General features: G+C 37.1%; 1 protein-coding gene across 6 annotated transcripts in view; it reads left to right on the forward strand.

Annotated features, from left to right (window-relative positions):
• Thsd7b (thrombospondin type 1 domain containing 7B) overlaps positions 1–18,795 on the forward strand; it is an 809,752-nt gene that overhangs the window by 84,879 nt on the left and 706,078 nt on the right. The window contains exon 1 of one of the 6 annotated variants that reach the window (XM_078017321.1): positions 12,907–12,968. The exons of the other annotated variants lie outside the window; for them this stretch is intronic. The gene's annotated coding sequence lies outside the window, so the exon portion shown is untranslated. Of the gene's footprint in view, positions 1–12,906; positions 12,969–18,795 lie in introns of those variants that run through there. 6 annotated transcript variants of the gene reach the window in all.

The raw sequence follows: 18,795 nt of genomic DNA on the forward strand, positions 1-18,795 counted from the left end.
CCTTCTCCCATATCATTCAATTTTATCAGCATGGATGCATTAATTCTTAGCTTATTCAACAGGGTGTTATTAGAGGGAGGTTTTCATTTTTATTTCTTTAATATTTGAATTGTCCTGAATTTGACCAGTGGTAGAAGGCTTGTGTCCTTTTGCCATATTCCCCAACCTTTTTCTGCCTCCATCCTTATTTTCTGGCATAACAGATTATACAAAACTCATCTTGTCATCTTGTATTTTCTTGACCCAGCCTAGAATAAGCTATTCTTCCTGAAGAACGGTTATTTCCAGACCAGATCTTGTCACTTAATGTGCTCATGGCTACTGGAATGTTATTGTTTCTATGGCCTCTTAGGAAGAAGAGATGGGGAAATGTGTGTGTATGTGCACGCATGCATGCGTGCATGCACAGGCATGCTATCCATAATCGTGTACATATAACTATTTTTATATCTGGTATATGTATTCCTATATGTGTAAAAATATATAAATCCTATGAATTACAAATACTAGATAGTAAAAATGGTCTCCATGATCTTTGATATATTTACCTAATCAGCACATTTGTTCAGTTAACTAACTTTCCCACCACTCTACTTTTTCTACCACCAGCTAGTCTGTCAGTGACCTCACGTGACACCCCTGCTCCTCTTACTTTCTCAGGGAGTATCACCATGACTTCAACACAGCACCCATTTTCCCCATTGTCCTGTTTCTGCATGTGCTCTGTTTGCCAAGGTAGAAAAAGATAAGAAGGAAAGATGAGAAATTGGGAAGGGAAATTTTGAAAGAAAAGACGGAGCACTTTAATTGAGTCCAACATTTTGTTTGGTTTTCATCTTTCTCCCTTTACCTATCCTTCTCGGCTAGGGTTTTAGAATGACATTTTGTATTCCTGAATCATGGTGAAACTAGGAAGCAGTGAGTACCTTGGTTCGGATCTTCATAGCATCTATATCTTCCTTCTTCCAAGTATTTTCTATGAGTTGGTTCCCCAGTTGGTGGTCAGCAGGGGGTTTTATTTTATTGTTTAAATTCCTTTTCCAATTATGAAAAGCCCTTTCTTGGGCACTTGCTTCAAATAAGAAGCCTTAGTGTGAATTGTCATATTATACAAAGACGTTTTTTCCTGTCTGCCTCAGATTATGATTTGGTCAACTTTTTCATCATTGTGACCAAAAGTCCTGAGAAGAAGAAGAATGTGGAGGAGGAAAAGCTTATTTGGGGCCCTTGGTTTTGGGGGTCTCAAACCCTGTATAGCTGACTTCATTGTTCTGAGCTGGAGGTGAGGCAGAAGGGCATGACATCAGGAAGCAAAGAGAGCTTGCTCTTCTCACCAGAGACAAAATATAAACCCCAAAGTCATACCCCCAGTGATCTACCTCCTCCAACCATAACCTACCTATTTATAGTTACTTCCAAGTTGATCTTTATCAGTAGATTAATGCACTGATTACATTAAGGATCTCATAACTCAATTATTTCACTCCTGAAAATTCTTGCTTTGTCTCACATGCGAGATTTGTGGAGACACCTTACATATATTCATAATATTTATCCCAGCCCCCCAAAGCTCATGTCCATGTCATAATGAAAAATACATTTAGTCTATTTCCAAGAGTCCCCATTGTCTTAACAGTTCCAACATTGCCCAAAAGTCCAAATCCAAAGTGTGAGCCTTTGTAAAAAATAATTTAAAAAACCCCAAGTTACATATATGCGATATATAATGGCACAGAGTAAACATTTTCATCCTAAAAGGGAGAAATAGGGAAATAAAAGAGATGGGATCCAAACAAGAGCAAAATCCGGGTGGACAAACAAGTCCTTTAGCTCTGTGTTTAGCGTCTAGGGCATGTGGCATTGTGATATTCTCTTCAAAGGCCTTTTGTAGCTCCATCCCTATGGCCTTGCTGGTTGCAGCCCACATGACCTCTCTTTTGGATTGTTTCTCCTCTATTCCTGAAGCTTTCTTTGGCAGATGACCCATTTTAACTGACATCTATTAATCTCAGTCATCTCTACTGCAGCTTCCTTCTCACATCTTCATGCATCACCCTTTTGGGCTAGATCAGAGGGACTTTGACCTTCCCATACTTTGCCTGGCCTCCAACGCCTTCCTTTGAATTTTTGGTGGAAGCCTACACGACTCTAACTCCTGCATCCTGCATTCCTGTATAACCAGCGCCATGTAGTGTAGTTGATGCCAAGTTCTACCACAATCTCGCAAAATAGCCAAGCCTTTCAAGATCAGAGCTGTATCCTCTGAGTACCTGATGGTAAAGCATGATCAAATAACTACCTAGGTCCCCCTGTACAGGCAGGATTCCACAATAACCTAAAAGGAAGTTTTACTTCTATATCTTTGAGCCTGAGATGGGTGTTATCTTGCCAATTCCTTGGATGCTTTCAAGCCATCTTTCCTAATTGTTTCTGAGTAAAGTGGTTAGGGTGTCTTTAGTGGTTGTAATCTTTTTAACAACCACACTTTCCTCTGCCCAAGTTTTACTTGCAGTTTTCTGACCAAACTGATTTGTAAAAAAAATCTTTTGGCTGTGCTTTCTGCTTTTGATTGTCACAGTAAACATGGCTAAAAACCACCAGTAATATCCATGCAGCTGCCTGAATGCTGTGCTGCCTTGAAATTTCCTCCACCAGATTAATTTGTCCATCACCTTTGAACTCAGCCTCATAGAAAGTTTCAGGAATGGGCAAAATATAGACAATTTCTTTGCCAGAATGTAATATGAATGGCTTCTAGTCCAGTTTCCAACAGCGTCCTCCTTTTCCTCTGAAATCTCATGAGCCTGGTCTTTACCATCTGTAGTTCTATCAGCATCCTGGTTTTCTGAGCCCCGACCAGAATTTCCCATTAAAATCCACTTAGAACATTCTAATAGTTTTCCAAATTGCACCTCTAAACTTTTCAACATTTCTCCTCCAACAAACCAGCTCCAAAAGCTTCTGAACCTCATGGTCAGGTTAGACACAGAAATAACCCCACTTCTTGGTACCAGTTTTGGCTTTAGTTAACTTTTTTTTTTTTTGTTATTATGACCAAAATCCCTGATCAGAACAATACAGAGAAGAAAAAGACTTTTAAGGGCTCATGGTTTTAGAGGTCTCAGTCCATAGATGGTTGACTCCACTGCTCTGAGCCTTAGGTCAGGCAGAACATCATGGCAGAAGGGCGTGATGGAGGAGAGCAGCTCAGGACATAGCAACAGGAAGCAGAAAGAGAATCCTGCTCGTCATGGACAAAATATAAACTCCAACATCACATCCTCAATGACCTACCTTCTTCAGCCAGACCCTACCTGCCTATAATTACTGCCTAGTTAATCCGTATCAGTGGATTCGTGCACTGATTAAGTTAAGGGTGTCATAACCTAGTCATTTCATTTCTGAAAATTCTTACATTGTCTCACGCATGAGCATTTGGGGCCACCTCATAACTAAACCATAACAGATGAGTTTGTGGCTGGTTCTGCATACTTCCAAGCTTGGCACTTAGAATGCTTATGGTTTTGCTCTTCTTGGTGCTATGCTATGGAGATAGCTTTCTTTGATTTTCTGTATATTTATGTAAGCATTTTCCCATTCTGATTTTATTTTTATGTATAAAGTGAACAATGGATATATCTTCACTAAAATTTGACTCTGTTTCTAGTATTTATCAGTGCATGTCATCCTTCTACCCCATCCCATACTTCCTCCAGTGAAAATCTTATAATGGCTTCACATTGTCCTATAATGACTTCAAACTATTTATCATTACTAAAAAGGGTATATAATATGATCTGCCACATGCCTTTATTCCCTATTTTTTTTGTGTGTCAATATTCCCTCATTCATTGTGATCCTACTTCAGGGTGTGAGGAAGGTAGCATCAAATCACTGGCAAAGTTCAATGAGTACCTTTTTGCCCTGAAAGACACAAGCCCTTTGTGGTCATTTTGAAGGAAAAGGATCATGATCCTGAATACAATAATATGAGCCTTGGTAGATCTTCTTCCCTCTGCTTAAATTCCCCTTCTATCCTTTCCCAGATCTTTACCATCATATTTTATTTCCTTATTGCATCTATCATTTCACAAGGAATTTTGTGTATTTTTCAGTTCATATTTTTGTTCATTGCAAAGGTGGGAGAACACTTCCAAGTCGCTGGCGTTATAAAGACCCTTAATAAAATGCTGTTGAATGGATGAGTCCTGCACTATCATGAGGGAACCAGGTAAATATGGACATTTAGAGAGTTGAGAGAACTCGAATGTAAGGAGAGGCTGAGGGGTCTTCCAAAACATACCCTACATTCCTTTTCAACAGGCTGGGGTCAGCTTTTATTACATTCACCAAAAGGCTCACATTATTGTATTCAGGTTCATGATCCTTTTACATATTTTTCTCAAAATGACTCTTAATGTCAGTGCTAAATCTTTTCTTGAACTTGGGTCAATTTACTTAGCTCTTGAAGTAAAAGATCACTCAATTATAATGAACTGGATATTTGAGTGGTATTCAGAATTTCTGTTCATTGTTTTCCTGGAATCTACATTTAATTTTTTTTTTTCATAGAGAACACACGGTTTTCTGAAATGCTTTTCTTACATGTTTACTTTTCATTCTTTTAGAATAGAGACCTAGATTGGTTTCTTGATGTGATATTCTGTTTTGAGACATTCATTTTATTTCCAGTTTTCATTCATTTTGGCTGATTTTATTTTTACAGTCACCAAAAGTGTGGCATGGCTTCTATGAAAGATCACTTGATGTATAAGCATTAAAATAAAATTTAATTGTCTATATCAGTTTTACATTGTCACCAATTAGGAAATGTCAGTTCATGAAATTATGTGTTCAAGTTTAAATGTTTAACAACAAGAAGAATGACATATTCTCGAGTCCCCAGTGTCAGGCTCTCATTGTGACATTCGGTATGTCCACTGTGGTTAAGACTATGGTTCTGTGCTACCATGGTAAGCAGAATGTATGTGTCCCACCAGATGCCACAGTAAAGTGACTAAAAGTGTCAATGACTCCTTTTCTCCGTTCTCTGATCCTGAAAGTGCTAAAGCAAAAGAAGTGCTAAGGCACCTTCCCAATTCTTCAAGGCATCCTGTGTTGTTTTTCTCCACTCTTCTTGAATTTTGAACTTAGTTCTGTCCTATATGATGTCTATAAAGTGCTTCTACACTATGTAAAATTTGCTAATTTAGATACTTATAATTATATATTTATTTTTTTAATAATCATATAATTCCTAATTTATATATTTACATATGAATGAATTTAAGCTTAACTAAAATGATTCCAGTGCTATCGAGTGGTGACAAAATCATAAACCTGCAGGAGCAACCTGAAGTTCTACCAGATACAAACATAATATTGACTCCAACAAAATAAATAACCATATTATAAAATATGACCATATTTTAAAATATGATCATAGTTTAAGATAATTTGAGGAAAATGGAGTTCTTCTTTTTCATAATAATAGTTCTCTGTTGTTGAACATTGATAGATGATTATTTTTTTCTGTCTAAACTAAATCCTCTCTCTCACACCTGCAGGTTAAACCTGTTTCTTGCTGCTCTAGCATCTGTAGAGAATAGCTGTTTGCCTGCCGCTCTTCCCATTGTATTACTTGAAGGTGACTGTATTTATGCACTAGCATCCTGCCTTTTAATTCTGAAGTATCTGCAGTTTCTGGAGCCTTCTTCTTAAACCTTATATTATGCAGTCCTTATTTTGGTTGAGAGTAGTGTTAGAAACAGATGTCTTAAAAACATGGTTGAACACAGCAGTTAAGGAAAATAATTAACAGTGCAAGGGAACAGAGATTTGTTACTTAGATAGGCTAATTAAAAAACAATTTTAAAGTGATGATTATTAAATTAATAGCATCCTAGGCTTGGGCAGCACATTTTTACTACGTTTTAGAATGATTCCTTGGGAGAACTGCAAATGTCTAGTTTGAAAAAAAAATCAAGAAATAGTAGCTATTTAAAAAGGGAATCAAGAGATGTGTCCAGCAATGGCTGGACCTGCCATGGGACTTGCAGACATGCCGAATTGTGGTTCGTCCCAGGCTTACATCCTCATTGTCGTGGTCTGTTCATTCCATGCAATATAAGTCTAATGGCCCTTCACATTTTTGTCCATTTTTCTGATCATCCTTGGGCATCCTGTGAAATGCTTAAGTAATACATCAAAAATATGTTTTTTTCAGACGATATACTACTAACACTATTATTTTCTTTATACTATCTAAAATATTGATGCCATTGTTGCTTCACAAGTCTAGTCCATTTGCGTTAATATTTTCATATTTCTTTCCAATACGTGTGGGAATGCTGCCCTGAGAAACTGACCTAATATTTCCAGATGATCAAGTCCTCTTTTTCCTCCCATCATCTGAATTTCTCTCGCCACCCAGTGTGAAGATGAAAAAAAAAAATAGTAGGCTGATGTCCCATAATATCTTCCCGTGGTGCACCCTTATTGAATTATTTCCAGGTGGATGCGACAGATGTTCATCAAGTCCCTCCCGGCTTCCACTGTTAATTGAACCATAATGGGAGTGACAGCAGGGAAGGACAAATTACAGGAGTCGAGATACAATTTGAACCCTGGGTTCTTATGACCTTCCTAGAAATGTTGGTCGGGCTAACAATTCTTGTTTCTTTCCCATGTGTGGGAAGAAATGTGAGATGGTTTCAGCTACACTACATCAATGAACTAATGTCCTTGGAAATTAAGAGTGTCTTACTGTTGACACTTGTTATCAATCAACTTGTTATTTTCCTTCACAGTGATGTGTTAACACATTACAAATCAAGAGTCATAACTCCTAAGTATGAATCATGTCTTTAGAGAAGTCACTTAATCTTGATGAACCATAATTTCATCATTTTCAGAAGAAGCAAACATTAGCTCTTTTTAAAGTGTCAGAAATAAGGCCTCCACATGCCCGTGAATATTCTTTGTAAGGATATAACTGTTATGCGTGTACCTGTTTTAAAAGCCACTTAACTAGGATTAAAAAGTCGCTACTCAAATAATTGAATCTGGTGCAGAGAAAAATGGACTTGAAGTTAACCAGCTCTGTGCCAATGTGCTAATCAGTGATGATGATAGTTAAAGAAGAGACTATTTTGAGCATAGAAGACAGGGATGGCAATGTAGTTTGGTGGTAGAACACTTACCTAGCATGCATGGGTCTTTGGGTTCAGTCCTCAGCATTAAAATAAAGGAAAAAAAAGAAAAAGAAAAGAGAGAATAGAATAATTTATAGTTTCTAGAGATGAGTTCAGGGTAAGAGTGAGTAGCATTCTTCAAATAAGGTGGAATGAAGGGGTTGATGAGAGAGCTTGCGTGGGTGGGAAGACCCCAAGAGGGGAAGACACTGCAAACCTGTTCAGGTTTGGATGCTACTGTGTTCATTGGGAAAGGCTTCTCTTCAAGTTCTTTGGTATTTTTCTTAAGAGGAATTATATGAACCCAAAAGGGAAATCCAGAACTAAAATTGTCATCAAGGAAGGGGAGGAAGGGTCAAGACCCATTAGTTGAGCCATAGTGGAAAAGGAGTAGGACCAGCGATCAGTTCTCCCAGTGGATACCAGGGGGTAAAAGAGCATAAAAAGAAACCAAATCAGTCTCTAAAATCTGGTATTGCAAGAGGTTAGCATGGAGCCCAATGTCAGGCTGGAGTGGGTTGGAGAAGAGGACTATGTTTTATCTGAGGAGTTGAGGGCAAGGGTTGGGAGGCCAGGGAGGTGGAATGAGGGAGGACTCAAGGTGACAGGGCCCTGAGCCGAGGGGACACGTGATTGCCGTGGTACAGCCCTTGACCTCCTCTACCACTTCACAGACTATGTGAGGAGTACCTCCCAAATCTACCCCACCAACTCGGGGCTTGCCCGCAAACCATAGTCATGTGTACAACTTCCTATCTACTGCTCTCCTTGGAGGTGTGATAAGCAGTCTCAACATCAAAACTTGAATTCCCAGTGTCCCTTCCTACCCCAAATCCCTTTCTTTCATCTCGTAGCTTTCCTGTTAGTTAGCAATTCCATTCTTCAACTTGCTGGTATCCAAATGAAGTCATCCTGTCTCGTCTTTTGTATTCTTATTTCATTCATCAGCAAACTTATTGTCACTACCTTAAAAATGTTTCTAGAATTTAAATAATTCTTTCAACCTCCACTCATAACTACCTTTATAAATAAATCTTCCTGTTCCTATATTTACTCCTCCTATAGTTTCTTCTTAACACAGCAACCAGAGAAATATTGCTAGAATGTAAGACAAATCATATTACTCTTTTGTTCAAAATACTATAGTCGCTCCTCATCTTACTCATAGTAAAGAAAAAGATCATTACAGTGGCTTACATGTGCTCTTTTGCTCTTCTGAAATTATTTCCTGTATATCTCCTCTTACTCTTTCTACTCCACGCTCATAAATTTCCTACCTCAGGACCTTGATACTTACTATTCCTTCTGCCTGAAATACTGATTCCCAGAGGGCAGCACAACTTACCCTTTATCTTCTATACTCTTACCACCAAGAACAATACTTGGTATATAGTAGGCACTCACTAATATGTATTGAGAGACTTAATTTAACTTAAATTAGGATATAGGCCAGGAGGCTGGTGATGTGGGTAGGATAGGAAATATCTGCTGAAGAAGCAAGAGTATGTTCTGTTACATGTAGGAGTCAGGATTTGGCATAGAAATATTTTGTGTAAGGCAGTAATCTAATTTTAGAATTTCACTGTATTATAGTTTACATTCTATTTTTTTACCCTTACTTATTTTAAAATCTAGTTTCTCTTTGAACTGTTCTTAGATTGTTATTCAATTTATATTTATTGAACACCTACTATATGTCAGATTGTATGTTGAGTGCTTAAACATTTATCACATTTGAACCACAGAAAACCTGTGCATTAAGTATTATTTTCTCATTTTGCAGGGGAGGAAATGGAGTTTCAGTAAGGGCGAGGAGACCTGCCTAGAGTCAGAGCAAGTCAGTTTTGAATCTGGTTGAGTCCACTCTCCAGTCTTTACTCCATCAGCAGAATCATCAAGCCTTTGTGGGAGTTACTATTTTTGGACTCTCCATATTTATCTTCTTCCATTTTGGGAGGAGATCTAGAGAAATAGAATCTAGGTATGCTAGTCATTTATTGCATAGTAAATTACTCCAAAGTTTAGTATCTTAAACCAATAATCAGCATTGTCTCATTGAGTCTCTGGTGCAGCATTTTTTGAGAAGGATTAGTGCAGATGTCAGCTGCAGGTTCATCTGATTTCTAAGGAGATGGCCATACAAGTGTGGAACTTAGTGATGGCCATTGGCAGGGGTTCTCATCTCCTTACTGTGTGGATTCTGTAGTTGGTGTGTCTACACAACAGGGCATGTGAATAAGAGAGTGTAGGGCAAAAGCGTTAAGGTCTTTAATGACCCAGCTCAGGAACTCGCATGCTGTCACTTTCACATTTTCCCATTCAGTGAGGGGGCAGAACTGTGCCAAGTGTGGCCTTCGGGAGGTGAGAATCATCAGGAGCCATTGTGAAGGCTGAATACCTCAGCCTGCTCTGTGGGCCCCAGCAACTCCCAGCTCTCCCACGCAGGTCCACACAGTTCAAATCCCCAAAGTCTGCACTTAAAACATCCAGTCCATGTCCAGAACTCCATCATCTGAATTCAGTCAGGTATTATTACTATTATTCCACAAAATTTTGCTGTTTTAGATCCTCTCCTACATATCGCATCACTTTGTTTCTCTGCTGGACATTGAACATTTGATAAGCATTGATTAAGTGTCTAGGCACTAAGATAGGAATATAAAAATTGATAAGGCAGAATCCTTACCTCTGGGAAGCTCACCGTGTGATGTATGAAAGAGATGCATAAATAATTATTGCACAGCATGCTTTGGGATCATATGTTGGGCAGTTAATAATTTGTCAAGATAAAGGAGAAGACCCTAGATGAGGGGCCATTTATGCTTCTTGTGTGTCCCAGACAAGTTCATAAAGCAATTGAATTCATAAAGGCATTTAGCCTAGAAGAGAGAACATGAAGCAGAATCTTCTTATTCTTCCTCTTAAATATGATCAGCCCTTTGCTCCCTGCTCTTTCTGTACTTCTTTCTCTTATCCTGAGAACTTGTTCTATTTTCTACTTTCATAGACTTAACTACCAATTTCATGGGCCTGAATTTCCAAATCCATTGCTCATTGAGTTACATCAAAAGCTCTTGGTTCAGATCCTTAACCGTGAGGCTTCCATCTATTTCTAAGGCTCTAGTCTCAGCACATTAGTGTGTGCCATTCCTGTGCTGGATACTTCATGCTTTCCCATGGTCCATCCTTGTCTGAACTCTCCTCATCTTTCAGACTCTGCTCCTGGAACTCATTCTAGAAGCTCCTAGAACACTCATGATCTGTAATGAGAAATTGGCACTTACACAGGCTGCCTTGTTAATGAAACCTTTATTATGTGGCTAGTAATTGTCAATTAGTTGATAAGGAGCCTCAGAGGAGGGGCCACATACAGTTGTTCTTGTTTTCACCTGAGCACAAAACTGTTTTTCTCTGCTTTCTGGTAATTATTAAATAATTGATGATGGCAATGTTTGATATGAAGTATGGTGCTTAGAGGAGGGAGCAGGATTATGAGGCTCTGCTCACTGTGTCGTGAGACATAATACCAGGAAGTTAGGTGTGTGTCAGATTTTCACAGCATCAGAGGGACCATCCAGATTCTTGTGCATTCAAAATTCATCAAATATTAAATGAAATCAGCTGGCAGTTGGCTGCAGCACTGACTATCACTGTGATAGAATTTGGACTCATTTCTTTGAATGGATAGCCAATTGCAACAGAGAATATTGGGGGAAGAAGGTATTGCAGTGGATTTTAGTTGACTTAGGGCACTGAGAAGAACAACTCTCAGGGATGAGAAGGATAAACAGAGAGAAGCAGGCATTTCTAGCTCTGCTTGACTTTAAGCCTTCATTATCAAACACGGGAGCAGCTTCAACAAAAATAAATCAAACTGAGGGTACCTTCTTGAAAGAGGCAAATCATTTACATTTATTTCAATTTTCATGATAAAAGATATCAAAGTTATCCTGCAACAAACCTTGATTATATACACTGGGCCACGAAGCTCAAGGGTCTGCTTCCTGTCTTGCTCCAGGCATTTCCATTAAAAGTTGATGGTAACTCTGAGTTTAGATGAGCTTTGTGTAGCACAAAAGAGAGGGAAAGCATGCCCCCTCTTTGCTACTTGGAGAAGAATGGCTACATGGGGAAACAATACTATTTTTAAAGTAGTCATTAAAGTTTCTTTTGCAGCAAGATTATTTTCCTTCCTGAGAAAAACATCGTTTCACTGACAAATTGCCAAAATCCACGCAGTGCAGTGAGATGGTCTTGCAGATCTGGCTTCTTCCAGCAGGGAGCAGGTAGTTTCCTAAGCACTCAGTATGTGCTCCAAATTGTGCTCATGTTGGTGTTGGGTACACACAGTGTGTCCTCTGAAATTTTAAAAAAATGTAAAATGGAGGTGTTTTGAAATACACATTGTTATTAAAATTGTAGTTTGAAAAGAGGACAAAGAAGAATAAAATCTCTGCTATTTCTACTGTGCATACACAACTAACATTTTTAGTATATTATTTCTTTTGAAATTTAATGTGTACATTTTTTCCTCATAATTTTAGACAAACATAATATTGAAGATTTTTCAAGTCACCATGTACACATTTTCCATATTTTCATTCTCTTCATAGCTAAAACAATATGGTTATACAATATTCCATTGAGAAGGTAGTAGCAAAGTTAAAAAATCATTTCCCCATAATAAGCTTTTGGGTTCTGCCTTTCTAATTAATGTTATTATGTTCCTAATTAATATTTATAATAAACCCTGACATGAACACTCATGTGCATCAGTTTATTTTTTATACTTATTTTTGGAGGACCCTTAATTGGGAATCAGTTTTCCATATTGTTTGAGAATTTTTACTCTCCTAGCCCAATTGTTCATGATAATCTTATATCTGGCATGGGTATTATGCCACCCAGCCCCCTTTACCTGCTGGCTGCCCATCTCTCATAGCCCTGTCCCTCAGAGAATTGCCCTTCACCTCCTGGAGAAAAAAGCTATTTTGATGAAGGATTGAAACCCTGATTAATGGGCAGTGGCTGAATGAGCTGGATAGGCTTAACCTAGAAAAGTTAAGTCTTGGAGTTTTATCATTTGTCAGAAAGATGAGACATACTGTAGCTCCAACTGTAAAGGGAAGAGTTAAGATCAAAGGCTTTAGATTAAGAAAGGAAAACAATCATTACAATTTGAGATGAACATCCTAATAATTAGAGCTGTCCAAAACTGGAATGTACTGCTTTAGGGGGCATTGTATTAATTTCTCTGTCATTGGAAGTATTCATTACTGCAAAGAATAGTGGAGAAGCTTTGAGCTGTGGAGATGTCTTCCCACACGCTTTCAATTTCTTAATCCTTCTAGAGTACCTATCAGTGCTATTAATGTTTTCTTATATGTTTTGACATTGATTTTAACATTCATTTCTTCTTGTGATTGTGAGTTATAGAAGATGTAAGGAGATTTGCCTTAGAGGGATTGGAGGAGAAAGTTTACAAAAACAGTGGAGATGGTTGAGGAAGGGTACCGTCATCCCCTCGGAAGATATCTGCACTGGATCTGATTATAAAATGAACACTATTAACAATGGTGTTTTTTCCCGAAGTTACTGATCCTCTTTAAGAATTATGCTATGGTATTTTTCTAAATAATGGCAAAGATTTATTGGAGTGCAGCCTTCCACCTTGTCTCCTGCCCTGTGACCAACGACAAGCATTTTTTTTTTAAAGCAGGTGGAGGATTCAAGTGCAATGATGGCCACAGACCAGACAGACACCTGACCCACAAGGTGACATATTGTGTTACTTTTTGTCTCATAAATATACAATTCCATGCAAATAGGATTTGCTCGGCTTGGAGGATATGCTTTAGCTCTGGTTTCCCAAAAGGATTATCAACACCTATTGAGTAAGTGTGATTATCACTTCCAACAATGTACCCAACCAGGAAAAAGTGAGATTTCTTTTTTAAACATTGTGAGAGTATCATTTCATTCTTGTCATTTACCCAGTGCTTCATAAGCTCACCTTGTGTGGGTACTAATGCATTTAGATTGTGTCATTTTGTTTTAAAGCGTTGAAGAATCTCTGCTATTTCTTTCCTCTCTGTCAGACAATTGCTTCACTCCCATGGGTACCTGTTTTTGACCTTCAGATTTCTGAGTGTTATTTCTTTTTCCCCAGCTTACAGAGGTCATATTTGTGTTGCTGTTAATATCTAGTGCTATGATACAGCAGAAATCAGGCCTGAAGGAAGTTATGTTCTGAACTTTAATAGAAAATGATTATATTAAAACTTGTTATTTTAAAAGACCCAAGTTCCTTGAAGCTTTTGTAACTCTTCCTCACTCTTAACTCTGAAAAAAAAAATGAGTGACTATTTGTAGAAATTATAAGGCATCTGACATTCCAAGACTGTTAGTCCAGGGGATATTTATTTCTTATCTTTAAGAACTTTACTTAATCATTAATTAAGGCTTGCTTATTAAAGCTTCAGTTTGACATTTTATTTTCCACGTACCATCACATTCAGAAAAAGCATCTCTCTTTGAAGCCTTAGAGATCTTCCAACATCGTACCTGTCAGAGCTTACTTCAGCTTTGGAATTGCCTGTGACCTGGAAAATATTTGCTTTTTAAATGTGTCATGATGATAGGGTGAAATGAAAGAAGTTAGGTATCTAAGGTCTGTGAAAAACAGAATGTTGTAATGTTTTGGGAGGACCCAGAACTGGGAATCAGTTTTCCCTAAGTGTTTGAGAATTTGGGCTCTTCTAGCCTTATTGTTCGTTATAGTCTTATTATACTACGATCTATTATTATAATGGAATGTATCTATTTGCTTCATTCATCCCTTCATTTATTTAACATCTGCAGTGCACTTACTGGGTCCAGATGTTGGACTACAAGCTAGGAATACAAGATAAAGAAAATAAAGCCACTCCAAACTCTTGTTTGGACGCCCCACTTCAGGGATTTTTAAGTTTTTGAAAATGCATGTCTTCAGCGTGCTAAATCACCATGTAAGTGATTTAGTTGATGCCAAGAATAAAATGATAGTAAAGCCATCATCCTGGCAGTCCCTTTTGGGCCTTGCTACTTCAGTGGATACCTTGGTGATCAACGTTGGCTTATTTGCCTTCTTCTGAAGCCCGTGTGTCTCCATGCAGTGTGGGGCTATATCAGTGTGGCTTGCAAAGACGGTGCACAAAGCAATTATTTTTTAGTCCCACAGTTCTTCATTGGACCTCTTCTCTCCTCAGTTTTCTTCCCTCTTAAATGAGAGTGAAAGGTTTAAACATAGTTTTCAGAGTGGAGTAATTTCGAATAAGATAGTAAATAGTTTTAATGAACTATGTGGGTAACAGTAATATCATTTCACAGAAGAGATCCGTCCTATTGCTGTTTAATTAAAATCTTACTGCTGATGGAAAGTTCTCTCTCTGGTGTTTTCTTTAATGCATTCATGATGCATCTGTCTGGGCTCCCTTGCTAGAGATATCTTTCATTATAATCCACTTATCTAAGTTTGTAATTAAACTTGTGAATGTAAAATTTCCGGTGGCAAATTGCCAGGATACCCAGTGAACTTTTGTTCTGTTTCTGAGATAAATCACTCTGAAATTTTTGGTTTTGTGTTTTGGCCAGTTGATAATTTTAAAAGTATTGTGTTTGTAATTGGTGAGAATATAAATTAGTGCAACCATTATGGAAAACAGATTCCTCAGAAAACTAAAAACAGAACAAGTGTATGATCCAGCTATCCCCCTGTTGGGTATGTATCCAAAGGAAGTGGAGTCAGCATACCAAAGAGATAGCTACAGCACTGTTGGTGGAGAGCCAAGATACAGAATCAACTAAGGTACCCATCAACAAATAAACTGATAAGAAAAGGTGGTATAGATACACAACAAATATTATTCATCTATTAAAAAGGTCAAAATCTTGAAATTTGCAATAGCATGGATTGAACTGGAGGACATTATATTAAGTGGAGTAAGCCAGGCACAGAACGACAGATACCACATGTTCTTGTTGATATCCAGAAGATAAAAGAGTTGATTTCATGGATGTAGCGAGTAGAATGTGATTATGACATGGAAGGGTTAGGAAATGAGGGACAGAAAGATGTCAGATAACAGGTACAAAAATACTGTCAGGATGAATAAGTTATAGTGTTTATCAGCACTGTAGGGTAACTATAGTTTACAACAATTTATTTATATAAATTGAGAGAAGTAGAAAAGTTGGCAGGCTCCCAACACACACACACACACAAAATAATAAATGTTTAAGGAGATGGAAATGCCCATTTCCCTGTTTTGACCATTATACATTATGTATATATGGCAAATTGTAACATTATACCTGATAAATGTGTATGTTTATGTACACATACATTTTAATATTGTGATATAATAATGAAGATGAAGAGCATTAATTTCTGTTCTTTGGGACTGGAATTAGATAGTATTGATTGAATGTACTGCAGTTTTTTAAGGTAGGAAAATGATAAATGAAATGTACTTTGAGACAATTGCCTTCAGGCTGTGTTCATCTGTTTAAAACATTCACAGCTTTGAAGATGCCAGTACAAAGGATATAGTGTGTCTTCTGTTGATCAAACATATTCTTGCAACTTTCCTTGTGGTCTCTGTAATAATAAAAAGTCTAGGGCTGGGGTTGTGGCTCAGTGGTAGAGCACTTGCCTAGTATGTGTGAGGCACTGGGTTCGATTCTCAGCACCTCATATAAATAAATGAATAAAATAAAGGTTCACCAACATCTAAAAAAAATATTAAAGAAAATATAAACAGTCCTTTTGCATTTCAACGTTGTTTGGGATGTTTGCTTTCAGAATTACTCCACTGTTTGGGGAAGTGGAGATGTCACAGGACAAAAGAACATTCTACCAAAGAATCTAATGAGCAAATTATTAATGGTCAGTGCACTGCCATAATAAATGAAAACTTTTGAAATACAATGGAGGAGCCTGCTAGAAAATTTTACAGGCTTATAAACACGTTATTATTTTCATGTCAATTGTGGACACATTTTTCAATAAATTCCTTTGCAACAGTGGATGCATAATTAATCAAGAGAACACAAAGCTGTGTTTACAGTTTAACTGGATAATTGTCCTGACATTAAATATTTAGAATTTTACATTGTAGGAAATATTAATGAGTAATTAAGTATTTTTAATTTTAAAGGTCAACACATTTGAAAAAAGGATGCATCTTATTCATATGGTCTAGTTATCCTAAAATCTTATAAAGTTCTTTAGAGTAACTATTAAATATTAGCCCACATAAATCCCCCTCTCTACATAATTTGCATAATGTGTGTATGCATATATAATGTGCATGTATGTATACAATTTGGTAAAAAGAGATTATTAAATCCCTGTACCTTCAAGAAGGACAGACTATAGACTAACACCATATTTATCTATTTTATTTCTTAAACTATCTACAGAAGGCATTATATCTATTTTATCACTCTTTTTAGAATGTAAGATTTTTCAAATGGAATGTGTAATAATTAACTTAAACTCCTCTAAGTAGGATATTATTATAGATTTTTGTTTCTTATTTAGTGACTTATGTTTTTAAACTTATTTCTATTAAAGTATTAAACGTTTATATTTTCTCTATAAAAAAATCTTCTACTTAAGACATTTAAAAGTTTAGGCAATATTCAACTTTTTCTTTTCCATATTTGGGGCTGATACAGTGAAATATTAATAACTTATTTCTAAAATAGTAATTCATCAGATATCTGGCACAGGGCTATATAACTACTGAATTAACTTTTGGTTTGTGTCTGAATTCTCTTTTCCATACTTAGTAACATTCTTAGTTGTGCAAATCTTCCACTACTCCCTCCTTTTCAAACACTGTCTTCAATTGAGAGAGAAACATTAAATTCTTCCATACATACATATATACATACATACATACATACATACATACATATGGCTACCTCTTTTGGGCCTCCATTCCTGACTTCTAAATTGGTGTGGCTCTGACTGTCATTTCTTTCTCAGCTTTGTTCACTCTCCAAGATGAACTTATTTATTCCTACAGCTTCATAACAAAGCTCATTTCTCCATATTCATTCCCATATCTCTTGTTCTGACTTCTCTCTGACTTCATGCATCCACTTACCAACCAACAGCTCCACGTGGATATCTGGTAGACAGCTCTCACATAAGTAACTGAAAGCAGAGTTCTTCGTTTCTAGACCAAAAGCCCAGAAATCATCTTTAAAACCTTTCACTTCTGAAAATTGATCCATTAGCACTTCTCACTTGGCATAGGCCAACAGTAAACTTAAGAATGCTAGGAGTAATGAGATGATTCTTTCAGGAAATGAGATGTTTCCATGGAGTGATGACAAGCTGGTTCTAAAATCACAAGAATGTGCCATGATACCTTCAGGAGGGTGTAGCAACTGCATAGAAGGAAATTATATAGATGCATTCTTTCTTTAGACTCTGCCTATCTGAATGGATTTGTTCTTAATGAGGAATCTGGGGCATTTAACCAGAGTAATTGCTACCTTTCTTTGGTCGACAGCCTCAGATCCCTCAATGAGAACAAACTCATTTATATAGCTTCCTTGTATGCAGTTACCATCATAAATTAAGCACCTCTTTCTTCGCTGGAGTAACAGAGAAATGCAATAGATGAAAATAATTTTCTGGGACTAACGTGTGTATTATATGAAATAGCTAACCATGTTCAGGTCATCAGGATGTTCCAAAGTGTTGCTTGAATCATATGAGATGAAAAATTGTATTTCAGTTTGTATAAGTTGGAGAGAGACACATTCATATGGAAAGATGTGTATGTATAGAACATCTGCCCTTAGTGAACTGGATACTGTAGGACCTAAGTTGCTTTTAGTTCATGCAATGGAATACACACAAAATAGTAGCTTTAAAATAAAGGGGTTATTGTTTTCACAAAACAGAAAGTCTACTAGTTCATGTTCTAAAACAGTAGCTATAGCCCCATGATGAAGCTGAGTCTGACTCTCAGGATTCTTTTGTATTTCTGAACTCATTTATTTTTAGAAGATGATATTCATTCTCTGGTCTGAAGATAATTCTAGCAACTTAAGGTATTATATCTGTGTTCTTTGGAAAAGAGGCCAATGGCAAAAGACCATATTTTCTTTGGGGCTTTTATATTTTCATTGAACAGCAAGGTCTTCACACCTCTAGACACTTATGCCTACAAATCATTGACCAGAACCATGTCTTATGACTGGTTTGGTGACAAGCAAATCTGGGAATATGATTTCTTTCTTTTTCAAACAGGGCTTGCAGACTTCCTAAAAAGCTGTAGCTCTAGAAGAAAGTGATAATATAGTAATATCTGTCACCATACCAAGTTTTAGCTTTGAAAGTGTCAGAAAACCTATTTAAAGCTCTCCTTCTATTATGTCCCTTGGCAAAAGTTTGTTCAGAGATAAGTAAAATATTTGGGTCAACTTCTTTTTGCAGAATTTTCTGTGGCTTTATACATGATGCAACTGACTGCATTTATTAATGCAGCAAACTTCAAACATTGCAATTTAATATTTTTTATGATACATAACTATGCATTAC

This window comes from Ictidomys tridecemlineatus, chromosome 7, assembly GCF_052094955.1.
Source record: "Ictidomys tridecemlineatus isolate mIctTri1 chromosome 7, mIctTri1.hap1, whole genome shotgun sequence".
NCBI lineage: Eukaryota > Metazoa > Chordata > Mammalia > Rodentia > Sciuridae > Ictidomys > Ictidomys tridecemlineatus.